This window comes from Seriola aureovittata, chromosome 8 (assembly GCF_021018895.1).
Source record: "Seriola aureovittata isolate HTS-2021-v1 ecotype China chromosome 8, ASM2101889v1, whole genome shotgun sequence".
Taxonomy (NCBI): domain Eukaryota; kingdom Metazoa; phylum Chordata; class Actinopteri; order Carangiformes; family Carangidae; genus Seriola; species Seriola aureovittata.
In genome coordinates this window covers 8,496,011-8,522,388 of record NC_079371.1, presented here as the reverse complement: position 1 = coordinate 8,522,388, position 26,378 = coordinate 8,496,011, and the positions used below count along the sequence as shown (strand labels likewise).

Below are 26,378 nucleotides of genomic sequence, written 5' to 3'. Positions count from 1 at the left end.
CTCAATCCTGATTTACAGAACATGAAAAAGATGTTATTTTAAAGTTGAGCCCAGAAATCATCGAGTGGTTAAGTTCCCCTCCTCTTGAACTATGTTGCTGCCTTTACTTGCCTGGATACAGATCCTACTAGAAGTGTCCTCTCTTTGTTTCTTTTATGCCACTTGGATAAAAAAAAAAATGTTCAAAAGTCAGTGGACATTTGTTTAATTATTATTATTATTATTAATTCAAATCTAGCCTTTAGCATTTACTTTTTTATTTTGTTTTCATTTGGAAGTCAACAGTCATCAAACACAGGAAGAGAACAAGGGAGATGATATGCAACAAAGGTCTTCAGTAGTAATGAAACTCGCTTCATATAAATATAACTTAAAGCCGTTATTGCTGCATGACTGGTCAAAACTTAACGAGCCATAACAAGTGATTTTGTTAACGATTGCAAAAAATGAAGACGGAGTGGAGAGTGTGAGCGTATACACTGTATGTCTGTCACAGTCATTCCATGAGGCTCTGTTCACGTTGGTCCTCGTGTTGTAACAACCCTTACAGCGAGGTAGACAAAGCTGCTCCTCCGGAAATCAGGGTGGCACTGTGGTGAACAGAGATGTAAACATGCTGGTGTGTGTGTGTGTGTGTGTGTGTGTGTGTGTGTGTTTGTGCTCATATGAAATAGCATTGGGGGACAGTCGAGTCACAGACAAGGGAATAAAGAATGGAGTCAAGTTTCAAAAGCTGTTCTCCGCCTTGTTGTTGAGTCCAGTAGAGACAAACACAAACAGATGCCCAAAGATATATGTACTGTATCTTTGTGCATATATCAACAAGACCGGACAGGGAAAAATGTGTTCGTTCATGCACATACACACCTCGCTGACAGATGTGAACAAAATACAGACGCGTTCACACATACACAAGATCGCACGCTCCTCGGGGGCCCTGGCCTCCATTTCACGGCTGTCTGTCCCACATCCTTTCGTTCTGCCTCGTTTCACTTCCAGCGAAGACACGGAAAGAAGATGGACTGCACGGAGAGACAGAGAAAGAAAAGAGTAAAGCTTTCCTGGCTTCAGTCTGAAGACGTCAACAAGTCTGGAGAAACAAAAGAAAGGAAAAAAAAAAAAGAAATTGAAGTGTTGGAGAATCCGTGTCCTAACAGGATGAGATGTCATTTGAATCCGAAAAAGAGAGATGTATCTACTGTATCTATTGAAACTCAAACATCATTAACAGAAGAGGAAAGAAAACATTTTATCATACCTCCCACACTGAGTGACTGATAGGTGATCTGTTGAAAAGTGTAATAGCACAACACTGAGGAACATGGAAAAACAATAGCTGTGGTTAGATGGACGTTCTTTCGTTCTGACTGAAGATTTCAGGTCAACTGTTTACATGGGAAGTGATTTAATACATCTGGGTTTTACATACGCCAACGCAACAGCTGTTTGACGAAGGAAAAAGCAATGAAGACGTCACAGGTCCCAAGCATTTACGTCAGGATGGAGGGCTTGCACAGAACAAACGCAGCCAGAAAGTAATCAGGTGACATTGTTTACATGGTACAATCTTTCTTTTGATCAGTTTATGAAAAGGTTTAAACTAGCCCTCTGCAACTGATTGAAATTTCATTCGGTCTGGGCCTGTTTATTCTGACTACATGGAGCATGTTCATTTGGTTTTGGCTTCTCAACCAATCCTAATCAGAGTTTCAGGCTCCATGTGAACATAACTATTGAGGATAACACATTGTTAGAGGATCTTTATTGTACAAAACAAGGAAATCAGTTGTGGTCCTAGAAGGTCAGCTTGACCCCTTCTCTCAGCTTCGTCTCTCTTTCTCGTGTCTACATCATCTCTCTCTCTCTTACTCTGTCTCTCTGCCTCCCGTTGTTGTATTCCTTCTGCTCCACCAGCTGATAGAAGGCATCTTTTCTTTCGAGCGTCTTTCAGCTCCTCCTTCTTCCCCCTCCTTTTTGCCTTCATGCTCCATTTACATCTGTACATGTGTGTGTACGTGCATGTGAGTGAGTGAGTAAGTGAGTATGGCCTGCGTCTACTGATTGTATGCCAAGTCAAGCTCTCATAGACCCCTAATGGCTCCTAAATACCCTCTGCTAGCTTTGACTTCAGTTCTCCGTTCGAGATGCCATCTATCAGTCAGCGAGCCTTTTCCTCGAGGCCCGAGGGGTGAGTCACCCTGAAGAGGAAATCCACCACAAAACAGAAGTGATGTATGCGTCCTGTATGGAGAGTTTGATTGCTACTGTCTCATTACGCCTTGAAACCTCTTCAGTTCACCTCCCTGAATTACATTCCTTCTAACAAATCTTCCAGCTCCTCTCACTCAAGTGTGCTGTTATGCTACATTTATGCTGAGTCCAATTTACTGTGAACACAGAGCATTGACCAGGGAAAACCGCTGATGTCTGCTTCTGTTTTTTCTCACTTGACATTGCCAGTTTTGTGATTTTGAGTTAATCAAAAAAAATAGACATTGGAGCATCAACAAGTTACATGGATCGATTCTTGGTTGGAACAAGACGTCATCACAGCCTATCTTTTTGTCTTGTCCTCTTCACATCCCCTTCGCCCTGCGACCTACCCACCCCTCGTTCCGTCTCTTCCTTCCCTTCCATCCTTTGTAAATTATGTTTCGGGGTGGAATTTGCCTCTTAACTTCATCTGCCAGCTGTTCGTAAAGTCTGAAGCAAACGTGTTTTCACTCTGCGTTTCCACAGCAACTCTCCCATAGCTAATATGAGGTGTGCCTTTACTTCTCTGTGTGTGTTTTGGCAAAGTGGGCATCCTTAGAGTCAAAAAATATATATATAAGTATAATAAGAAACAAATGTAGCAGAATTTAACATGGGTCGTTTAGTGCACTAATACTCACATCATGAGGTACACCAAGTCCCCAAATACAAGTAACAGTATGTGAAACTGAATATTTGGGGATGTGGGCTACTTTAAATTATCTTAGTTCCTCAGTTTGTTTAATGTAATTAACACCAATCTGCTCAGTGTGAGTCCAACAGTAACAAAAAAATAGGAGAAGGTGGGAGTGAAAGAGAAGGGGAGGTAGAAGAAGAGGGGGTTGAGGATAAAACGGCAGCATGCCCAGGTTTTCGACCTAAGTGCTTTTTTATTAAAAGTGTCAAAAAATTGTAGTGTGCTTAAAGCTGGCACCAATGTTTGCTCACATAGTTCCTGATTTCAATCAAAATTTCACTAGTTTTAGAGAAGTTGACTTTGGTTCTTCAATTTCTTATTGTAATCGGATAGCATTAAATTACTTTGGCTTTTTCATGTTAAAAAAGAGACAGGATTTTTATAGTAGTATCAAGTTTTTTTATTGCCTAATTAATGTGAATAAGAAACTGAGTAAACGTGAGGAAGCGATAAAGCAGGGAAAGTTCAGAAACATGTGAAAGGCATGAACAAATCCTCTCAAGGAGACACTCACTGTTCCTAAAGTGGGTGCTTATGGGAGACGTGTCCTGCACCCCCTCCTCACTTAACAACCACCCACCACATCCCCACAACCTCACCCCACCTCCAACTGAAAGGAAACAAGGTGCTTCAGCATCCTTCCCTGCATAGCTCCCAGTCCCTCACACGCAACGACAGCGACTCTACATTCTCACGACGGAGGGGTTAACCTCTCCAAAACCTCATCAATGCAAACACTCACTCACGCACACACACAAACACAAAGAGAGAAAGAAACAGGCAAGAAACAGAGAGGAGAAGAGGGATTAGGAAAGAGGAGGGAGAGGCAGGGAGCACGACAGATGGAGGGATAGTCAAAAACATCAAATACACAATCACCAAGAGGAACAGGGGCCGATACCTTTGGTTGAAAGTTAAATAAAAATTCTGTTAATGATATATTGTCTATTTTGTTTTTAACATAACAAAACTCTCTCTCCTACTCTCTGTGCTGACATAGTATACAGTATTTTAATTGAGACAAATTTCCAGTAAAGCTGTTTGTTTTTACATGTTTTTCTGTTACTGTTGTTGAACAAGTCTGAAATAGTGTTCAGTCTGACTGTGTCGCACAAGCAGTAGCCGGTTGTTCACACCGGTGGCACATTTCTCTGCCCCAAATGACTGTTTGCAAAGTCTGCAAAGACTGTTTGCGCCAATTCTTTTTGGAAGAGCAATGACCAATAGGGAAACTCGTCACATGGTATTTAGCTGACCAATGGTGGAAATATGATCACTCACTCACTCACTCACTCACTCACTCACTCACTCACTCACTCACTCGATTATAGGGCAAAAAGTAGTAAAAGACATTTACTGGCCTGCATATAGATAGATAGATAGATAGATAGATAGATAGATAGATAGATAGATAGATAGATAGATAGATAGATAGATAGAAGGAAATGAGTGTGAATGGGTATTCGTGTCTGATCACAGCAGTTAGCAGGGGAGCCATGCACTTCTGAATAGACAGCTTAGTGGCCATTATACGGTCTGGAGGATTAGTCCTGTTCACTATTGTTACCCTCAGGAGGTACCAGCACACACACACACACACTCACAGAGGCACACACACACAGACACACACACACTCACAGAGGCACACACACACACACACACACACTCACAGAGACACACACACACACACACTGACAGAGGCACACACACTCACAGAGGCACACACACACATACACACCTTTTCTTCCTATTTCTTTCTTTAACTTTTTTCTTTCGTTCGTTCGTTTTTTTTTTTTTTTGATGCAGTAGTTTTTCTCTTTGACTTCTTTATTATGTCTCTATCACATACATAAACTGATGCACCCATGACTTGAACACTAAGAACACACCCAGACACAGTCTCCCCAGCCCACCACCCGCCCTGTAGCTCTATAATAGGCCTGTCTATTGACAGACCTGCTTGTTCGCTGAAGGAGTCTTTTCTCATTAGGGCTGGGATTTTGTCGCTGGCCCTGCAGGCTCCATTGTCCCACTCAGAGCGGGTTATTAGGCCTTCCCGCTGTAACAACCCCCCTGCTGAATAGACCTGAGAGGAGTGGAGAGCCTATGAAGGGCAGAACAGGGTCTGGCAATTAGCAAAGACATGTTTGAAGAGAGGAGGGAGAGAAAAAGAATGGAAGAATCAAGGAGAAAGAGAGAGCGGACCTGCGCTACAAAAAGGCTTCTTTTGAAGTTTTAGAAACTTTTGTCTGCTTTTTGCTGCTTCACTCTTGCGCCATCATCAAAGCCAAAGACTGGTTCTTCAGCACGCAATGTCCCTCCTCCTCCTCCCTCTCTCTCCTTTCTTTTCTCTCCTGTTCTTGTCTCATTCGTTACTCTTCTCCCCGAGAATGCATTTGTGTCAGCGCTGAAAAGCCCTGTATCTTCTGCAGCGGCTTTGATGTCTTAATGACAACGTGAAGAGCGAATTATGCTCACAGATTGCCCCCCTTCATTCTCCTTTTGTCACTCTTCAGATTCCTGCAGTTACATCTTTTCCAATCTCATTGCACTGACAACGAGCAGGCAGGATGCAATGGAAAAAATGCTCGCACTCAGAGGGACGATAAAAAAGCAGCAGGCATGGAAAAACTTGTTTCACTTATCAAAAGGTTTATCACGGTTTCAGCCATGTATCCTAAAGCCAGTGTTTTTTATCTGGATTTGATAAGCCTTGTTGCCTATTGAATGTTTTCTTGTCATGTGGTTGTAGGAGGCGGGTAGACTAAACTGGTTTTTAAGGCCATATCTCAGCCCCAGGAAGTCTGATAAAAAAAGCTTATCACTTGTATTTCTAAACATTTAACATACCTGAGGTGAAAGAGTGAAAGAAGCAGACAAAGAATAATGATTACAGAAAATGGCTGCAGACAGAAATATCTAAATTACATGTAATTTATATATAATGCATATGTATTTGAACAATGTCACTGTGTGTGTGCGCGCGCATGTACTTACTTGCATAATATCACTGCATTCCACCGCATTAAATTTCACATAAATGCATGCACAATATGTTTTTGCTGTGTTGTGGGGATAAGGTGTGTGTGTGTGTGTGTGTGTGTGTGTGTGTGTGTGTGTGTGTGTGTGTGTGTTTTCCCCATGGTTCTTAGGCAAACACAGCGATGAATCTGCGGCGCCTCTGCTATCAGCCTGAAGTTTGATCAGTGTGACAGCATGCTGAAAACTGATACACATTAACACACACACACACACACACACACACACACACACACACACACACCCACACCCACTCTCTGTGGCCATGACCATAATCTCTTCATTACATTCCTCTGTTTTCACTCCATTTTGCATTTGTGTGTATGTGTTTATACGAAATATGTAGATTTAAGAGCTTTGTTTATCTCTTTTTGTGTCTAAACATCAACATTTCCAAATAATTATTTCATTCTGTGCTCATCCTTTGTGGGTCTTTTTATATCTAACACACTGACTTCAACGCCTTTTAAATCCCTTTCAGTTCCAGATGTTTTGAGCTGTTATGAGATTGTCCCAACTTTCATTCATGGCTAACACCCTCGGACAATTTTTCTGTACGCGAGTGTTGCTTTGATCGGGGTTTGGAACGTTACATGCCAACATTTGTCAGTTTTAAGCCGCTGTGACAAGCCGAGTGTGTCCTTTTCGGTTCTCTGCTGTAACTCTACTTGGCCAGAAGACCAAAGCTCTCACAACAAGTGGAAACAGAAGTAAGACGACTGGAAGGGAGAGCGGAAGATGTGTAGATGCTGTCAGACATGTCGTTAAACGATGAGAACAAGCCGCAGAGTTAAGCCCTTGTCAGCCCACGCAGACCCTTCTCCTTCTACTGAACTACTACTGTTTTCTGCAGCTATCCATCTGAGACTCTGAGCATGCATTGTCTGAAATGTCACCATATCAGAAACTACGAATAAAGTGATTAGTTTGTACTGTAAAAGTGCATTTCTGGATGTATCTAATAGGGACTGGAGAAGATTTGGTGAACCCAACAAGTGTGAAATTCTCCCATAAATGACCATGGAGTGACAGCCAATGTGTGTGTCATTTATTTAGACAAGAACACATCTACCAAATGGACGTACTTCCTGATTTACCGTGTTACCCAGTTTCAAGACTAAACTTGGAGCGGGCACGAACATTCGCAAAATCATCTGCCTCGCTGAAATGTTCTCAAGCAAATCGCTGATTGTTGGAGGTGAATAAGCAGCGAGAGAACATCCCGCTGTGTGAAGATAAAAAAAAGTTGCATTATTATTCATCCAAAAACAGCTCTGAGTAACACAAATGAGTGTTGAACAAAGCAGGCATCCGGGGTGAGTCATGTTGAAACGTCGCCCAGCAGGGGCATCATGATGAGCGGGTTAGTTTTACATTGTTGTAAATAGTTGTTCATCAAAGACACCCTGTCAGCATGTAGCCTCACACAGCAGAGCGTGCCAGCATCTTTGAAGTTAAACAGTACAGCCGCATATTCTCAACACACGCGCGAACACACACACACCGACACTTAAAAACATACGCAAGGGCATGTGACTGCATGTTGGCACAATTGTGAGCATGCATGCAGATCTATGCAGAAACAATCATGCATCCAAGTATGTGCAAAACATACAAGTTCGTGCACGTGGTTGTGCACATGCATGTGACATACACTAAAGAGATTCAGTAGTTGCTTTAAAGTGACTTGTTTCAAGGCCTGTCTTACATTCCAGCAAGGATCACAGTGGAGTTCAGCATTCAGCACTGAGCAAAGCAGCAGTAAGCAGGGCTGACTCACATAGAAGCCACAAATGATTTATAAGTTTTAGAAAATTTTTGTGCGAATGCTGGATGGGTGGTTAACTGTATTCAGGTGCTTCAAGAGGAGCAGTCATGTCTTGAGCAACATATAATGTAAAATGTCAATGAATCCGATTCCTCTAATGCTTCAAGTCGACATAACCAGCATGCATCTGCTCTGCACCTAAACATGTATTCACTTAATTACCAGTATGTACATAAAAGCAAAAGGCGCTTTACTCCTTAAAGCGACTTTGTCTGCTTATACAGTAACTCATGCACTCTACAGTACTTAACATACATAGTTGTTTTTGTTAACTTTTTTGTTGTACGGTAGTCGATGAATTGTCATGGTTTAAAAGAGGATAAATCAGATGAGAAAAGAAAAGAAAGTGTTCATTGGAATCTTTAGAAGCCATAAAAGGGAGGGCCATTAGAAATAGTGGATAAATAGTGAGAAATAGAGGAGGAGAATGTATGTGAATAAAGATTTAAAAGGAAGGGCTTATGTTGTTGGAATCATAGAAATGTTCTTTCTTCATGTCTTCTCCACCTCATGTGGCCTCTCAGCAGCTGCGATCGCACCTTTCGCCTGCTGCGAAAATGACTTCAGGAATGTAAGATGAGAAACAGGTCAAATAGGGAGAAAACTACTAAAGTACTAATGAGTAGCTATTTAACTGGAGTATAATTTGATACAGGGAAGAGCAGGGTGGGCACAAGGGAGAGAATGATTGAGAGTTCAAAGTGCTGAGCCGAGGCCGGCAGTGTGTGTTTCAAAGGCTGCGCGTGGCGATGGATGTGAGAGATTCATTAATTCAGCAAAGCAAAGCGCTGCCTTGATGTTTACTAGAGTTACACATTCAGCAGCTGGACGAACGCACACACTCAAACAGTGTGTGCCTTGATGGGACGACATGATAGTGTCCTTGCATTAAGGCAGATGCACTTATAAATGCATACAGATGCACCTAAACACATCTCCAGGAACAAGTACACATTGTGTACACATGTGCAAATGCATTCAGACACACACATACACACACACACACACTTACATTCAGTAAGAAAGACACATATTTATATAATTGTTCTCTTCATTAAATCACTTCTTTACAGCCTGGAGCTCTTTGAATGTGCTATGAGGATTTATTCTCCTGCGTTTTGACCAAACGTCTTTGCTTTTTAAGACAACAGGTCTGTTTAACAATGATATAAAGAGGCAACAAGCACATTAGCAAGTCATTTCACCATCCATCATCCTTAAGGAATTACAGTAACGTTTCTGCCTCCCTGGGAGCAGTGGATCGTCACATGAGAGAGGTAGAGAGGCAATACTTAACTGAAGGGGACATCATCTATTTTTGGGATATGACAGTGTTTTTTTATTAGCCAGGATGGTTTGAGGTTGGAGCAAATTACTAAATATATCTGACTAGGTGTGCCTTAAACAGACAGTGCACCATCTGAATCCTATCGGAGCATATCTCTCACCCACACGTTTTAGCTGGTATTCCCCTTAAAACAAAGCAATGACTTCCTGGGACCCTTTGTAACAGGTTTTTTGTGTCTACAAAAAAAAAACAACATAATTCTGTGGATCAAAAAGATAGTTATTATATATATTTGTATATATAGTTACTTAATTTCTATCCTGTTTGTAATCTTGCAAGCTCTCTGAGTTATCCTGACTCAGAGGTTGGCAGCTCGATACCTTTTTTAACAACTCCCAGACAACAGGCATGGACCTGCTTCAAGCACTTATTTGAGAATGAGTCACTTTTTTTTATATCTGGAGAGTTAACGAAGACAATGGCCAGAGGAATAAATCAGACTCAAAAATGTTAAAAAAAAGTACATTGATGATTGCATCTTTTAACATTGTTTAAACACCTGGTAGACAGGTGCGTAGGAGAACGACGTCATGCTAACGAAGGCTGTAAAGTCCCACATGCTGTCAGCACTAAAACACAAGGCTTTGGTCATAGACCTTTGTGATATTAGTGTGAATTCTCTTCTATTATATGGACCTTGAGATTCATCGTTTTTTATGTTGGTCTTTTATCAGCCTTTCATGCCGTAGTTTTTCTCAGGGTCTTGTGAGTTTAATGTGTGATGAAGGCCTAGTCAGTGCACTTAAAGAGGTGACTACCTTCTGTAGCATTGTTTTAGGGTGAAACTTTCCTTTGAAATCATGTCTGTTTAGTTCATTTAGAGCTACATACATTCCTTTAGTGTCACACATACTGTATGTTGACACTTACACACTCTGTTTCCACTTCTGTGATCTCAGAGACCCCTACCCCTCCCCCGTGAGCAGCGGACATGAAGTAATTTGGTAATTCCCCTGAATCATTTCTGTCCTTGACTGGATCACCTCCATCATGTAAATCTGCCAGGTGGACGGTAAAGGATTTGACTGCCGCTGTATGAGCGCCAGAATCCTGCATGACGTCCACATCGTCTCCATTTTAGGCAAATCTCAGACCGTGTTGCGTGCTCGACCCTGCTGCTCCATCGATGAAGTGTGAACAGTGATGTAAAACAGCTACGTGAATAAGCACATACGCTACAGATGCAAAGACTAATGCACTTTCACAGGCACACACATGTGGAAAAGACAAGGGGAGAGCAGCAGAAAGAAAGAGACGGGAGGCAAGGTGGCTTCGTTACTTTATTCTCAGGCTTAAAACAACAAAATTAACTTATCCAGATTCAGATTTGTATTAACCCACACACAGAAAACCAAAAAACTTGATCCCTAACTGTATGTTTTCAGAACTTATAAACCCCATCACTGTATGACATTTATGAGCGAGTGTGGAACCACTTGTGCCTCGTGCCTGTATGTTATTTCATCGCTCTGTTGATATTTTACGCTCTGACACAGTCCAGGTTGGAGAAGCCTGAGGTTCTTCGTGTATTTTCTCACTGTTGGTTTTCTCAACATTTTTCATGTCATAACCAAACCCAGGCCTTGTAGTTAACTTAAACCTGACCGCCAAGGGTAAATGGCTCGTGCCTTGCCACAGCATCTGAAAATATACCAGAGCTGAATCTACAAGTAACTCTGCTGGAAAATAGATCCGTATTTATTAATCCCACTTAAAAATCTGGCATGTTAATCACATATTGTGTATTTGGAAAAAATCAGATGGAGATGGAATGGGGCAGGATTTGTGCTTTGTCAGCTGGAACAGTTCGACTCTCTGTTCCTTCCCCTCGCTGCTACAAGATTCACTGAAATACTTCAGAATCAGAATCACCATATAATGTGATACTTTATTGATCCCCAGTGGAATAATTTCCTTTCTTTTGTTTCTTTTCAGCGAAGTTAGGGGCCAGGATCAGCAGTAGGAAAGTAGATGGGGATGTAGTTTCTTCCTCAAGGATACCCAAAGGAGAAATCTACCCTAAAACACTTTCACACAGCCTCACATGGCTAAAAAAAAAAAAAAAGCAGCTTTTGGTGATGTACCTTACATATCTTGGAGCATTTTGTTGATTGATTGATTGGAAACCAGATGTGTTCCAGCTGTCACAGCAGGGTTTAATTGCTAAAACTCTCTTAGATATTTAAAGAAATCAAAGGCAAAATTCATTTTTTTTAAGATCATACAGCAGCTGGCTTCTTTCTCGATTCAGCATTTTGCTGCAGTGTTGATCATACAAGGGGGAAAAAATACAAAAACAAGATACAGCAGTTATGTTCTTATTTAAAAGTTCAACAATAGTGATTTGTGTGTTTGGTTGTGTTGTGACTATTCGCCGACTGGAGTTGGCAATGTGATGTCAGGCTCAATAATGAGGTGAACTCGGAATGATAGTTATCTCGTAATCTTTGTTTAGGGGCAGTGGTTTTGCCTCTTGCTTGCCATACGAGCAGCATGTAATGATGGAGAGTTGATTCTGCCGCTTTATGCCTCCGACACAGTGTGGATGAGAGTGTCAACTAGGAGCTTAGAAATTCAATATGAAGTCATTTAGAACAGGACATGGTCAGGGTGAGAAGAGAGAGAGCAGCGCAGTATAATACAGCTGTACAATTGATCTATAGAAGCTGCAATGCCGAGGGGTCTGGAACTATTTTCAGCCTTTAGAGGTGTAGCGTTTACTTCCTGGAACAGGATTTTATTGCTGAGCAGTTTTAGCCAACACTCTGCTCCCTGGCTTAAATTAGTTACCTGGAAGGGTTAGCTTATTGAGGATTTTGTCAAGAGGAACTGGGAACTTTGGAGGCTTTTCTGTTCTCAGTGACATTTTTTATGTTATTCAACACTCACATTCAAGACTACTGCCTGACCTTCATCCTAAGCCATATGTACTCTCAAGAAAAAAAAACTATAATTACATTGTTGAGGAGTGAAACACCAGGGCACCAGATGTTTTTGAGCTGTGATCATACTGATATATTCTACTTTTGCCATAAAAATGCCTCTTTTAACTACAAGGACACTGTGTGCGTGTTGTGTGTGGCTTCCTGATTGATCACACAATTAGTCACCTGCTGTCCTTATCAGAAAACACACACAGACAACAATCTGCAGCTGCAAGAGGCGTTCAAGAAGACTTAGTCAATGACTTAGTTTTTACCCACTGTTAAGGCAGAAAGTCATAGAAGATTGCCAGCAACATAGTGGTGAACCAATGTCGTCATCGTGTGAATGGTAGTGAAGCTAATTCATGGTATCTGGTCTCTCCTGAGAAATAAAAAGCTTCAGGCATATGAAAAAACAGACACTGTGTGATGATTTCCAGACATACGTTTAAGCATGTTGCAGGTGTGTTTAGGGGTGAGATGTTCAGTTTACCGGAGTCTAGTCTGTTTAATGTTATCGTAGAAGTTGGGGAGTTTTGTAGAATGGGACACTTTGTCATACACACTGAAAATGTGCGTCATCAGTCGTTGTTGCACACGTGGAAATCACAGCTTCAAAGGAAGCTGCTGTAAGAGTTGGAGAGAATTTGTGGTGAGCACGGTGTCAGTGGTTTGATGGATCAGTGAAGCAACTGGCGAACGGCCCCAGTCTGTCTCATTTGCTGTCTCTCGCCCCCTTTAAAATCTGAGCTGTGTTAAAGAAAAGTGAGTTTTTCTAGTGTTTTTAGTTTTAAAATGGCTTCCGGTTTTTTCCTGGACTTAGTGAGTGACTGACAGCTGGACAGACAAACTCAGACATGCTGCTGCCTGGTTGAGAGATACAGCCAAGGCCAGAGTGAGTTTAAGAGGCCTGACACATACCAGACAAACACACACACACACTGAAGGTTAACCCAAGAGTGGAAAGCAGCACCTCTGCCTCCTCAAAGTATGACGCTACATTATTTTTTCCTGTGTGTGTGTGTGTGTGTGTGTGTGTGTGTGTTGTGTGTGTGTGTGTGTGTGTGTGTGTGTGGACGGAGTGGAAACAGCAGGTTGCTTTTTTTCATGATCATACAGTCATCCTCCTCCCTCATGTAACCACTCCTACCATACACACACACACACACACACACAGGTGGCTGTAATTAGTGTGTTGAGCCCATTCGTGGCACAAGATCAAACTGCGGTCCGCTGGGCTTCAGGAAATACAGAGCCCTGCTTAGAGTTAGACACACACACTGATCCGCACATTCATAGATGCATGCACCTTCACTCACTTTATTTGTCTTGTTCTCTCTCTGACATGATGCTGCCATACAAAAGGTTCCCCCCTAAAACTGTTTTTGTTTAGTCTGCAAGCGAATCAGAGCTGCGTTTGACTGCACTGTAGAAACTTACAGACTCAGTGTTTACTTCTGCAGACAGAGAAGGTGGAGAACAGGGGATCATGAGTTAGATAAGCCTGAAAAGTTCAATGTCTCCAGTCAACCTTAAGAATACACACACACACACACACACACACACACAGGCATACACACACACACACACACAGGCATACACAGGCATACACACACAGTTGGTTTTTGCTGCAGCAGTAAGCAGAACTTGTGCAGCCGGACCAGCTGGGCACAAGGTTATAAAAGCAATAATAATGCTGTAGGAGGAACAGCTCTTCATATTGATGACCAGGCATGTCTCGCCACGTGCCGCCCCAGTTCACTTTGGTTTATATTCTGACATGACTAGAAATATTGAATGATAAAAAATGAGCCATTTTGTAAAGAAAAAAACCTATGAGTGGTTTTTACCATGCAATGGAAAAGGAAAGGTTGTGCACACAGTGAACGGTTTAATTTGGCAGCTTTTCGACAGTCAAGGTCTTGGTCAGGTTTTTTAGCCTGGCAAAGACTTTGATGGCTGAAACGCTGCCTCGATAAACACTTTGGTGTTTACAATATTCAGTGTGAAAACTACCTCTCTTTCTCTATATATGCTGCTTCTTCCACTAGTACCCAGCTGTGGTTGGATGTGTGCACCACTCTTCCTTTTTGCATTAGTTTTACCTTGTGACCAGTAAGAACTGTATATACAAAAGAAAGAAAGAAGCTACACCAGAAGAGCAACCACTGCATTCATCCACTGCTGAGTCATGTTTACCTGATGTCACATCCTTCATTAGAGAACATCCTGGGGACCAGTTTGATATGTGCTGTGTGTTTGTGATTGACCTATTATGTTTAATTGACTTGATTAGTTGTAATTGATCAGCTGTAGATATTCACCTTTGTCAAAGATGTTGTGTTTGTTTTTGGTCTGCTGGTCTGACAGTACAATGTTTCAAAACCCGAATGAACCAAAGTCAATAAAAGTTTGGAGGACTCAGGGCTGTAAACTAACTTTTTGGCTCACCTGCCAAGGGGACCGGTAGATGAAAAAATCTACCGGCCAAGTAAATTTTTTACCGGCCAAGTAATAAATTGCCTCTTTTTGTTACATATACATCTGTTTCAGTACTTTTCATTGAGATAACAGTATTATATAGCGATATATATTTAGAAAAGAGACCAAAATATTATTCAAAATACATTTTTAATCTTTTGAATATTCAAAACATTGTGAACATGGACAGTTAACCTCCTGTTCTGATAACAAATGATAATAACAAAATTCAATGAAAATTTTAAAAGAAATAGAACAGAACAAAGTGGATCAGTGCATGATCTAATCAGAACTCATCATCACTGTCTTCAGCAGACACCCTCTTCGCACCACTATCCATATAGTCAGGCGGCAGGTTGAGTGAAGAGAGGCTCGGACTGAGCCCGAGACACTGATTTGCAAACAGCGTGACATTTGCTTCCTTCGTGCTCTCGGATGGTCTCGAGTTTCATCGTTTTATTGCCAACCACAAATGAATTGGTGCGCTGCTTTTCTTTAGCATATTTTCTACAAACTGAACAAAACATGATTCCCGCCGCCTCCTCGTACTGCAGCTATTCCCTCTGAATCTTCCATTTCTCATTGAAGTTTCTTACTTTTGCTTTTTTCTTTGATGTTTCGCCTTTTTCATCCTCCTTTCCATCTATCTCCTCTGTACTCTTTCTTTTTGGGTCAGTCCCACCGGGTATGTACCTCCACATTGCTGCGCCGGAACCACACTGCGCGGGCTGGTGGTGACGCGTGAAGGCTGATTTATACTACTGCGTCAAGTCGACGCCGTCACGATGCAGAGACTCTGCGTGGACGTGAACCCCCGACACACAGCCTCTGCGTCCGTCAATGTGCACCTCCAAAAATGTCTAGGCATTTTATAGCAGCAATGTTTTGCTATATTGTGACAAACATTTACCTGCCCCATGGCATGTAGCCCTCCAAAATTAAGAAGGGGAATATGTTAGTCGCATTTGGCGAGTGGCGACCGTTAGTTTACAGCCCTGGGAGGACTGTTTGGCCATGGGTCAAGGAGGGACTGGCTTTGTGTCTAGGGGCTTCCATTCATTCCTGTCAGCAAACCAAAGCATTTTTTTTTTTTGGAACTAAGATGCAGAGTGTTACGATACTGTTTTCTTCTGCAGTCCTGCTTCGGCTGTTAGGTCTCAGAACAGACTGCGCTCTGTCTAACCCACAGCTTGCTTCACAGTTGGCCTTCTGGCAACCTAATTCAATTGTGAGTTTAACATGGCACATTTTGTTCCATTTAAAAAAAAAAAAAAAGTTATTTAAGAAGTGATATGAATCAATGATGAAAGCCTTTTTGGATCCAGTGACTTTGGAAAAACTTAAACTGCTTTCTTTCAAGTTCCCAGACTGCATGTCAAGTGCACTACTGATCAAACTCGTCAGCCTGGGGTTACAGGTCCTGCTTTAAGAAAAAAAAAAACTGTTAAAATGCACACATGGACTCCTGTGCAGAACCTTTTTACACTTACACTTACACTGGCATCTTGACTTTGTGAAATGGCTTTTAAGAGGACAATCCTATGGCCTGATGGTTATAGGGATGCTAACATAAAGGTCACTGGGAAAGATTTCCCTGCAGGAACCAAAGACGTTTCATCACACAAGGCCAGATATATTAAAGATATAGAAAAAGATAGATGTTATCATCAGTTAATCTATTTTTTTTAATTACTTGTTTTGTCTGTGAAAAAGGGTGATCATAAATTATATCCTCAGACTGTTTTTTGTCCAATCACAACAGCCTAAAGTCTGCAAAGGGAGGCGTAAGACTCATGAAGTAATGACATACAAACACACACACACGTATTCTGAGCCATCGTGAAAACTTGCCTTCATTTTGAAACCCTTGCCAACAAAAAACCTTGATTAATCAACAGCATACCCAGATCACTATATGAAATAGATTCTGCGTTAATGCATGTGCGTCTGTGTTAATGAGTGTGTGTGTGTGTGTGTGTGTGCGATTCTCCTTACACATGTATGCTTGTACCAAACAGGTCAGAGAGCTGGAAGCAATTCCCTCTGAACGTTGACGTGTGTTCATCATATTTCAGAGAGCCCGAGCTCAGAATGCCACAACTTGTAATCACATTTGTAAATAGCATCGTAAAGTTGCACTCGTAAAAGATTTGTTGTTGTCTTGGTCTGGTCCAAGGGGGCAAGGGGGGGGGGGGGGGGGGGGGGGGGGGGGGTATGTGGAGCAGAAAACACTGTCAGGTGTTGGTGTGTTTGTGGGTGTGTGTGTGTGTCTGTACGATGACGAGGGGTAATGAGATCAGATGTTCCAGAGTCATTTCAGAGAAAAAGATGTTTACCTTATGAGGATTTTTTTAAACAAAGAAATTGGTTCTGTCTGATTCAGTGATTTAATGAATGTTGGAAAAAGTCGTCACCTCAAACACACGTCATCATTGTGATTAGTGCCCACTAAATACTCTGAGCCTACACACACACACACACACACACACACACATATAGTATATAAGGTGTTAATCTGTCATGTAAGGCAGTGTTGTTGCTCAGAGAGAGCAGTTAACTGTAGTGTCCAATTGTCTGTTCTGTGGTTACAGTTAATAAATCTCTCTCTGCACTGTCGCCTTTTTCTCTCCAACTCTGTCTTTTCACCCCCTCCTCCCCCCGTTTCCTCTTGACCTCTTCTAAAAGTCAGTCGGATCCCGTTTTGTTCCCTCTCTTTCTCCGTCGCAGCCCCTTTCAGTGTCTCTCTCTCATGCTGTTAATTGAGGACTGTGTAGCAGCACAAGTTATAATGATTTCCATAAGGCTACACAGGCTCTCCACAGGCGAGAGCGTAAATCACTGTGACGTTTGTGTGTGTGTGTGTGTGTGTGTGTGTGTGTGTGTGTGTGTGTGTGTGAGTGAGAGAGAGAGAGAGTAGGAGGACAATCTTATAGCCTGGTGACTCTAGGGGGATCTAGCATAAAGATCAGAGGAAAGTGCTTCCCAGCAGCGACCAAAGTATTTAAAATCACAATAAAATTAGGGCTGTAACCGATTATTTTCAATATTGGATCATCTTTTGAAACGATGACCACCTTCACCACAAAAGGCTGAGATCCAAGAAGGCCAAAACAATCAAATGTGGGGAAGATGAAGAATCTTTTTTATTTATTGATTGTTTTGTCAGAAAGTCAAAAAACTGTTGAAAAAGGTTAATCATAAATTTCCAGAGGACAAAATTTATATTCTCAGTCTGTTTTTTGTCCAAACACAACAGCCTTACACCCAAAGATACTGAATTTACAGTGATATAAAGCAGAGAGGAGCAGCAAATCTTCACATTTGAAGATCTGCAACCAGCACATTTCTGGCAATTTCGCTTGAGAAATTATCAAAATTGTTGCCAATTAATTTCCAGGCAGTCGCCTTATCAATTAATCATCTAACCATTCTCCTCCCTAAATGACTTAATCCTTGAGCACAAAGGTTCATTCTCAACCTTGGAAATAGTAGTTTGAGAAAACATTTTTGTTTTCTGAGCATTTAGCTGTATCACACAGTCTTCATCAGTTTTTCCCTGTTTTCATGAATCTGGATCTGTTGACTGAGCTCAGCACGTCTGCTGTTATGATTTCATCAATAAAGCCTTTAGGACTTCTCACCTTAAGACCTCAGAGATCCTAAGAGACACAACTGAGCAGATTCCATTGACTGAAGAAGATTATTTGATGCAGTCGAAAACCCCAGGAAAAGCATTTGAAAATGACCTTTCTGAGAGTTTGGTTTCTTTTGTTGATATATTATCGTTATTGTTATTAAATTTCTGTATCACGACCCTGAACTCCTGGCTGATTCTCTAAAATATCAGAAACATCCTGCAGAGGCTTTGTCACTATAAAACCTTTTATTCATGTTTTTATTTGTTCTTTAGCAAATAAAGAAAGAACTGTTAACGTCCACATTGATATCTGTCTGTTTGTACAGTCTGTCATCAGCGGTTTGGCTTGTTCCCAGTTGCATTAAACAGTAATTGTCCAGAGAGGATTACATGAGCTGCTAATTACATCTGAAACACGGCTGCAGACAGAATCACATTTTGGCTCTGGAGCTGCAGCATGTGAATCTAATCATTCATTACAACGACGCTGTGTGTAATGTTGCAAGATCTTGCAACAAAATGTTGCGACTGTGACTGGACAGAAAAGTATGTTTGGAACGTGGGGTCAAAATGCAGGACAACTCTGGCGTAATACTTTGTGAGAGAGAAACAGACAAACAGAGAGAGACTTTGGATGACTCTCTTTTTACCCCTCTGTCCTTGGTTTTGTTGTTTTCATAGTATCATTGACCTTACAGAGTTATAATGACAGTGTCAGTGTGCTTTGGTAGGGGGTCAGTGTGCTGACAGGCAAACCAACTGCTGAAGGACAAACTGTGTTTATTCTGCTGGTTGTTACAGTAGGCGGTTTGGAGCAGGATAGATCCAAGAAAAACTCTAAAGTTCATCTGTCTGATACACAAATTCAGTATTAATCATGTTATCCAAAGTCTTTTAAAAGTAATCCACAAATCTCTGTGGTAAATAACTGATTAAGACAACTTCCAACATCTTTCTGCTCATGAATATGAAGTGCATCATTTCCTGTTGGTTAAACAGTCTTCCTCAGAGTCACGCTACAGCAGATTTTTTGTAAAAGCTGCGATGCAGTTGTAACAGGCTGAATAACCATTGTCTTAAATGGAGATTAGCTTGTTGCCGCTGTTATTTACACTGTACAGCATTGCCTGTTTAGTGGTGTAGATTGGTGGAAGTTAAAAGAATAAAACTATTAAAAAAAAAATGGTTTGAAAAGTGAAAAGATTCAATCCGAGCTTTTAAGCTGTGTGGTTGAAAGGTTCTTTAAACAGACTACGTTTCCTGGAGAAAATAATGATATGATCGAAAGCTTGATGATTGATATGATTGTGATTGAAAGCTACACCTTCTAAATGGACCGTGTTGTGAGACCGTTTTCTCAAATTATGCTTCCAAGTCCAAGAATGAACTTTGGATCTCAGTAGAAGAATGAAGCTTACTGTGCTATTACCTGCTTAATTCATGCCTCATTTAGGTTATCAAGTTATCAAGCCAAATTGCAATCTATTTAAGATTTCAAGTTCATTTAAGGTCATTTCTGATCATTTACATAGCACGCAGTTGGGTTAAACCACAACTTTGCTAAAAACTGCAATCCCCTGCAATATTTAAAGCAAGTTAAAGGAAAAAATAAAGTCTCATGGGACCAGGGTTTAATAGAACAATGCCTCTTCTTCCAGTGTTATTTAAAACTTGTTCACTTGCGGTAGCTCCTGTCTGAACTGTGAAGTGAAACATCAAGTTTGGACAAAGTGTGAGGCAAGCTGTGCCTGCGTGAAGCCTGAAAGTGTACCGTGGTCATTTTTAGAGGACTAACAGTGGTTTACTGGGTTTGTCAGACACACAAGCTCACTGCTGGTTTTGGCCCTGATGCTGCTACAACCAGCGGTCAGTAGGAGCTGACACAGAAACATCTCTCTCTCCCTCACACATCAGCTTTAAGACACACACACACACACACACACACACACACACACACATACACAGAGGTTCTGTACACATATCCAGTGTCTCTATATTAAAACCTGGAAGGACATGACCCTTTAGGAAAACACTGGCCCCTTGGACACACTCACACATACAAACACACACACACTTGAACACACAGTGGACTGTTCGGACTCATATTTCTGAGCGTGCTCATGTCCAATCACTGCCTTTTCTCTACTGACCTGAAAGTAAATACAAGAAGGGGTTACACAAATATACACACACACACACACACACACACACACACACACACACTCACATAGGGGTACCCAGCCAGTGAATGTGTGAAATGTAGCGCACTGTTGAACCATTTCCCCCTGTAGAGTAAAAGAGAGAGGAATGAAAAGAAACAAAGAGATGGAAAACAGAAGTGTGACAAGAGAGAGAGACCACAAACTTTAGAACAACAGAGGTAAAGATTTAAGGTGTACAACACTCAAACAAGCAAATTATAAAAGGAGTGTGGCTGATATCTTTTATACTTGTACAAAGAGAGACGCTTGACACAAGGTTACAGAAATGCAAATGAAAGACTTTCAGCAGACAGTTGATGTCTTTCTAACCAGTGCCTCCCACATCCTCTGCAGGTCCCGTTCAGCTGCGACAAGAGAACGTGATGTAAAAATGAACATTAATGAGAAGCATATGATGATGCAAAAGATACAGTAGCACAAAAGTGTCTTGGTTATAATTTTGGTAATTTGGTTCTGTTTGCTGCTTGTTTCAGTTTGCATGAAACTGCACCTTTTTTTGGTCATAAACCTGTTTTTTGTTTCTTTTCCAGAGAAAAGAGAACTGACACAGGGTTTGGCAATGTGACAACAACTATACAGCCATTGGAGATTTTTCTGCACTATTCATTCTGTGGCAGTTATCCCTTCAATATTTTAGGCCATTGCGATTGTGGACATGACTGTTTTATAGCAATAGTGGTTTCATATATCAATTTGATATAGCAATCTTGATTTTACTACTTTACAGGAGTAGCCAAACACAGTCCGGGTATTTTATCCATAAGCAGTTTCTCAAATGATTTTCCAGAAAATGTACTCACAGTGTGCATATCTATGGTACACTGTAAAATTACAATGACCATGATGGAAGATCTTATCCATGTGGCCCATCCCTTGACTGAAGAATAACCAAATGACTATGACTAATATGTCAACCAGAATTATAGCCAACATTTCCTTAGCTCATTACGCTTTTCAGGTCAAGGTTTGATGTTACATGAATTGCCACAAACTTGCTCATAGTACACAGCACATTACACATAGTTACTCAGAACAGACTGCTCTGCTGTTATTATGCTGCCTTGGGAAGTTCACAGCAGATGTGTCCCTGAATTTAAAGTGTTTTTCCTTGCACAACAGACATAAAAAAAAAAATTAAAATAGGTGATCAATTGATAGCAAATGTATATTGTGAACAAAGCTGTGTGAAACCTGTGTAAAAACCTAAATAACTTGATCAAATGTGTCATATCACAATCTTATACTACTCTCCCTCATGTATGCATGACTGTGTTTGTCTGTGTGGACTTATCTAAATTAGCTTGTGCGCATATAGTGAGTGTGTATACGTGTGTGTGTGTGTGTGTGTGTGTGTGTGTGTGTGTGTGTGTGTGTGTGTGTGTGTGTGTGTATTGGTCGCTGTAGGTACGAGCCAAAGTATCTGGCCGAACATTAGAAGGTGGAACAGGATCAGAAGAAAACATTTTATTTATTGAAAACAGCTGAAGCCGGGAGGGAATGTGTTTTTTGCTCTGTGTGTTCAACTTGAAACAAACAGTGAAACAATAAGTCCACCACCAACCCTGCAACTCGTATAACAGCTGAAGAAAGGTGTAAAACTAACTCTGCTGGCAGACTTGTTTTCTGAAGCCTGGATGTCGAACGTGCTGACAGAAATGTGATTTGTAGGTCTCTCACTGAAAAACTCTGCTACAGTTTTAAAAGGTGTCACATCCCAAACTTAGAATTATATATAAGTAAGGCAATGGCTTTTTCAGCAGGAGTCTTGGGTGACAAAGTGGTGCACAAGAGTATGGCGTTAATAATGCTATTGTAAGTCAGACCACACACATTCGGTTTGCTCTCACTGCTCCCTGAACATCTTTGGATGAAAGCTTCCTCTTTGAGTCATGAGCGAAGTGATAATGGAGAAGACAGCTGGTCGTCTGTGCGACATCATGTGTTTATAGTCAGACATTAACTCTGAAGTGACATCAATAGCCTGGTGAAGAAATTTTGCGCTTACCTTTTGTGGCGATGCGAGGGCTCAGAATGTTATACTACGATTATTAAATTTAGGACAAAGAAACCAACAACGCCACCCTGGGAATTGCACCCAGGGAATTGTAAATAAATATAACTATAAAGGAAGGCACACAGGTAAGTAATACAAGGAAGGGCAGGAGACGTGGTTCACGGTAGCAAAAATAATGAACACGTTTATTGGAAGTTGGTCTCACAAGTTAAAAAGGGTAGTTCACGACCGAACTAATAATTAACACCCTGCTCCAATAGCTGAGGCTCACCAACGGTGAGGGACAATGTGGGGGGAAGGAGTCCAAAACAAGAAAAGGCACCCCACGCTCACGTGACACACACAAAGGTGAAGTGCAAAGCAACCAAATCCAGAATCACAGCACACAAAGAGGAACCACCACCCAGGACACCGCCACCACCGTCGGCTCGCAGCAACTATGGAGGGAAGGGAAAACACAATTAATCAACAAGATACATAAACACAAATCCCTTATAAAAATGTAAACTAACAATTGTCCAAAAAAAACAAAACAAAACAATATTACCAGTCTAGGACTGAAACTCAATGAAACAAGAAAACAATAATTAGACCATTAGCTTAATGACAATTTAGCAAACAAACCAAACAAGATACTAAACAAACAAACAAACAAAAAAGAAAGAAATAAAGAAAGTAACCAATGGACACAGTCGTTCAATAAAAATAAACTAATTGATAAATGACCAACCAATTAACTCAAAACAATACATTCAAAGAAAACATAAAAATACCTGGTCCCATCTAACCCCTGCATACGCTCACTCGTCCACACAGCCAGTCAGTGAATATGACCATTCATCCCTTCACAAACAAACAACCGCGCGCACACACACACACAGTCCTGACGGGGCAGCTCTCGCTAAGCCCGGCGCCCAGAAGGGGGGGCCGGACACCGGCGACCTGGGGGAGCAGGCAGCAGCCTGCAGAAACCGTCACCGTAGCAGCGGTAGCAGCGGCAGCAAGCGAAGCAAGAAGCAAGCGAAGCAGAAAAGATGCACAACCGACAGTCTATTTAACGGGGCAACAGAGCCATCCACAGCACCCAGCCACCACAAACTGCGGGTCGGCGAAGCAGCAGTGTTCCTGGACCTTACTTTATATCCACCGTTAGCCACGGGTCCCGAACAACAGGAACCCTTCCGAGGAGGACAGTGACGAGGAGCCTCGGCACCGCTCCGTACTTCACTGGAGCGTCTGTGGTGCGTGATGCGTTCGGGATCAGCTATAAAAAATGGACAGGTGAGGTGTTTAACACCTTGGCTAACAGCTATGGTTGGAACTAAACATAAATGCCAAGGTGTCCATACCTTGTCCTTTTAATGTCTTTGGCAAACAGGGAGAATCGCCACCATCCCCTTAACCACAATGGACCACTACGCACAAAGTTAAACAGTTCAATGCAGAGGCTAATAAGAGCTAAAAGAAACAACTTGCAAACAATGCAGCCGTGCACCTACCCGTCTCGAGTACAAAGGAGGAAGCGGAAGGCCGGGAAGCGGGAGGGCCTTCGAGCCAGGAAGTGAGAGGACAAGAGAGGGACACGGCCCCCTTTTATTCCCTCGCCCTCTACGTTAATAGGCTACAGCGCCAGGTAAAGTGCAGAGCGGCAGACTTAAATTCAATCAGCCCCAGCATACTGCTACAATCCACCCCCCCCTTTTTCATCGTCGACCCGACGATGCGCTGAAAAGATATAAGGGTCAATGCCAGGGCCTGAAGAAAACAGACACAGCGTTGGACTGGGCGGGTGGAGGCCTCGCCTGAGCCATTTCATTGGCAGGCCTGGGAAGACGATGGGGGTTGGGATGTTGGCCAGCCGTGGATCGGGCTGTCCGCCGCATGGCAGTTTCATTAATCCCTGGGGGAGTGACTGCCAGAGGGACAGAATGGGGAGGGGGCACAGGTACGACTGCAGCGGCAGGCAGTGCCAATGCAGGTGCTGTTTGGGTTTCTCTGGCCATCCGGCCAGCGGATGGGGTAGGGGTTTCCCTCACCAAAACCAACAAATCATCATCGGATGATTCGTCTTGCATCACCAGCTGGCCCGGGGGAATAGGAGGAGAATCAGAAGTGCTGCCCGGAGAAGCGACCCCAACCACGGCCTTAAGCAACGTTCGATGCACCCGCTTGACCTTGGTGAGGTCATCTAATGGTGCCACAGTATACACAGGACCTTCTCCAGGGGGAGCCTTGATCACCCTATGCACAACTGAATTCCACTTATCCTGAATCTTGCAACGACCTCTCCTGCCCAGATCTCTCACCAACACCATCTGGCCCTCCACCAGGGGCTGTGACCGAACAGTCTGATCATGGTTCCTTTTTCGGCGCTCAGCTGTGACCTTTAACCTTTCTCGAACACCTTCAAAAGCCAGGTGCAACCGGGTCTGGTGCTCTTGCACCCAGTCATTTACTGCCCCACCAACAGGATCCTGCACTCTCCCCAACAAGAAGTCAACTGGGAGCTTGCCTCACGGCCAAACATTAGGAAAAAGGGCGACTCCCCAGTCGATTGGTGGGGGGTGGTGTTATAAGCATACATTACCTGTGGTAGACAAGAATGCCAATTGCTTTTGCGAGAGGCTGGAAGGGTGCGCAACAAGTTGTGAAGCGTGCGGTTGAACCGCTCGCATTGCCCATTCCCTTCAGGATGGTAAGGAGTGGTTCGGGACTTCTCAATCCCGTAAAGTCCACATAGCTGCTGAATAAGGGCACTTTCAAAATTCCGACCCTGATCGGAATGAATTCGCACTGGGACACCAAACTTTGAAAACCACTCATTGACAAGCACCTGGGCCACAGTAGAGGCTCTTTGATCCGAGTGGGGATAGCAAGAGTGTATTTGCTAAAAACATCAGTCAACACAAGGACATTCTCAAGCCCATTGCCAGTTGGTTCCAGCATGGTATAGTCCATTGCCAAAATTTCATTTGGCTCAGAGGCCAACAAATGCCCCATGAAGCTCCGGGCCGGTGGCCCAGAATCCTTGGCCACCTGGCACCGCTCACAGGTTTGACACCAGTGTCTCACATCAGAGGTCATACCGGCCAATAGCACCGCTGCCTGAGCAATTCCAAGGTCCTATCCACACCTTGGTGGCCATGGTTTTGGTGAACCTCAGTGAGGACCTTTTCTTTCAGAGCAGCCGGCAAAAGAACCTGGAGAACCGCTTCCCCACCATCGGAGCGCAAAACCTGCCTATAAACCACTCCAGCCTGTTCAGTCAGCCGATCCCACTGTTTGAGGAGCACCAAAGCTAGCTGGGATAGCTGCCGGCGCTTCTCACGGTCAGGGTATTGCTTCTGCCGCCAAAGTGCACACACCTCCATGATCACAGAATCCGCCTGCTGAAGTGCAGCAATATCAGCAGGTGGATGCTGGGGCAAAGCTTGAACAGCAGCCTGACAGGCTTCAGGCCCTTGAGCTTGCAAAGCTTGCTTCAAGGGCGGTGGAATTGCTGTACCAGAGACTATTGTGTCAAAGTCTACTACTACAGGTGGGTGCATACGGGAAAGGGCATCTGCATTAGCGTTAGCTTTACCGGGACGGTAGCGAACCTCAAAATCAAAGGCTGCAAGCTGGGCTGCCCAGCGCTGCTCCAAAGCACCAAGTTTAGCTGACGACAGATGGCTAAGAGGATTATTGTCCGTAAAGACAATGCACCTGTGGCCAAGCAAATATTCACGGAACTTTTCCGTCATGGCCCATTTTAACGCCAAAAACTCCAGCTTCATGGAGCTATAATTAACTGGATTGCGCTCTGTCGGCCTCAAGCCTCTGCTTGCAAATGCTATGGGCCGGATCTTTCCTTCCTGCTCTTGTGAGAGCACTGCGCCCAAGCCTCCATGACTTGCATCCACCTCTAGGATGAAGGGGAGGGCAAAGTCGGCGTA

General features: G+C 42.7%; 1 protein-coding gene and 1 long non-coding RNA gene across 3 annotated transcripts in view; one reads left to right on the top strand and one right to left on the bottom strand.

Moving 5' to 3' along the window:
* The window catches only part of fgfrl1a (fibroblast growth factor receptor like 1a), a 79,475-nt gene that overhangs the window by 32,523 nt on the left and 20,574 nt on the right, over positions 1 to 26,378 (top strand). The window lies entirely within an intron of this gene.
* LOC130173529 (uncharacterized) lies at positions 22,436 to 24,907 on the bottom strand. 2 transcript variants are annotated; one of them, XR_008828438.1, is made up of 4 exons: positions 23,943 to 24,907; positions 23,793 to 23,858; positions 23,580 to 23,707; positions 22,436 to 22,880 (listed from the first exon to the last, which is right to left on the bottom strand). It is a non-coding gene; the product is annotated as an uncharacterized LOC130173529 (long non-coding RNA). The 2 variants fall into 2 exon arrangements; XR_008828437.1 differs by having other exon boundaries at positions 23,793 to 24,900.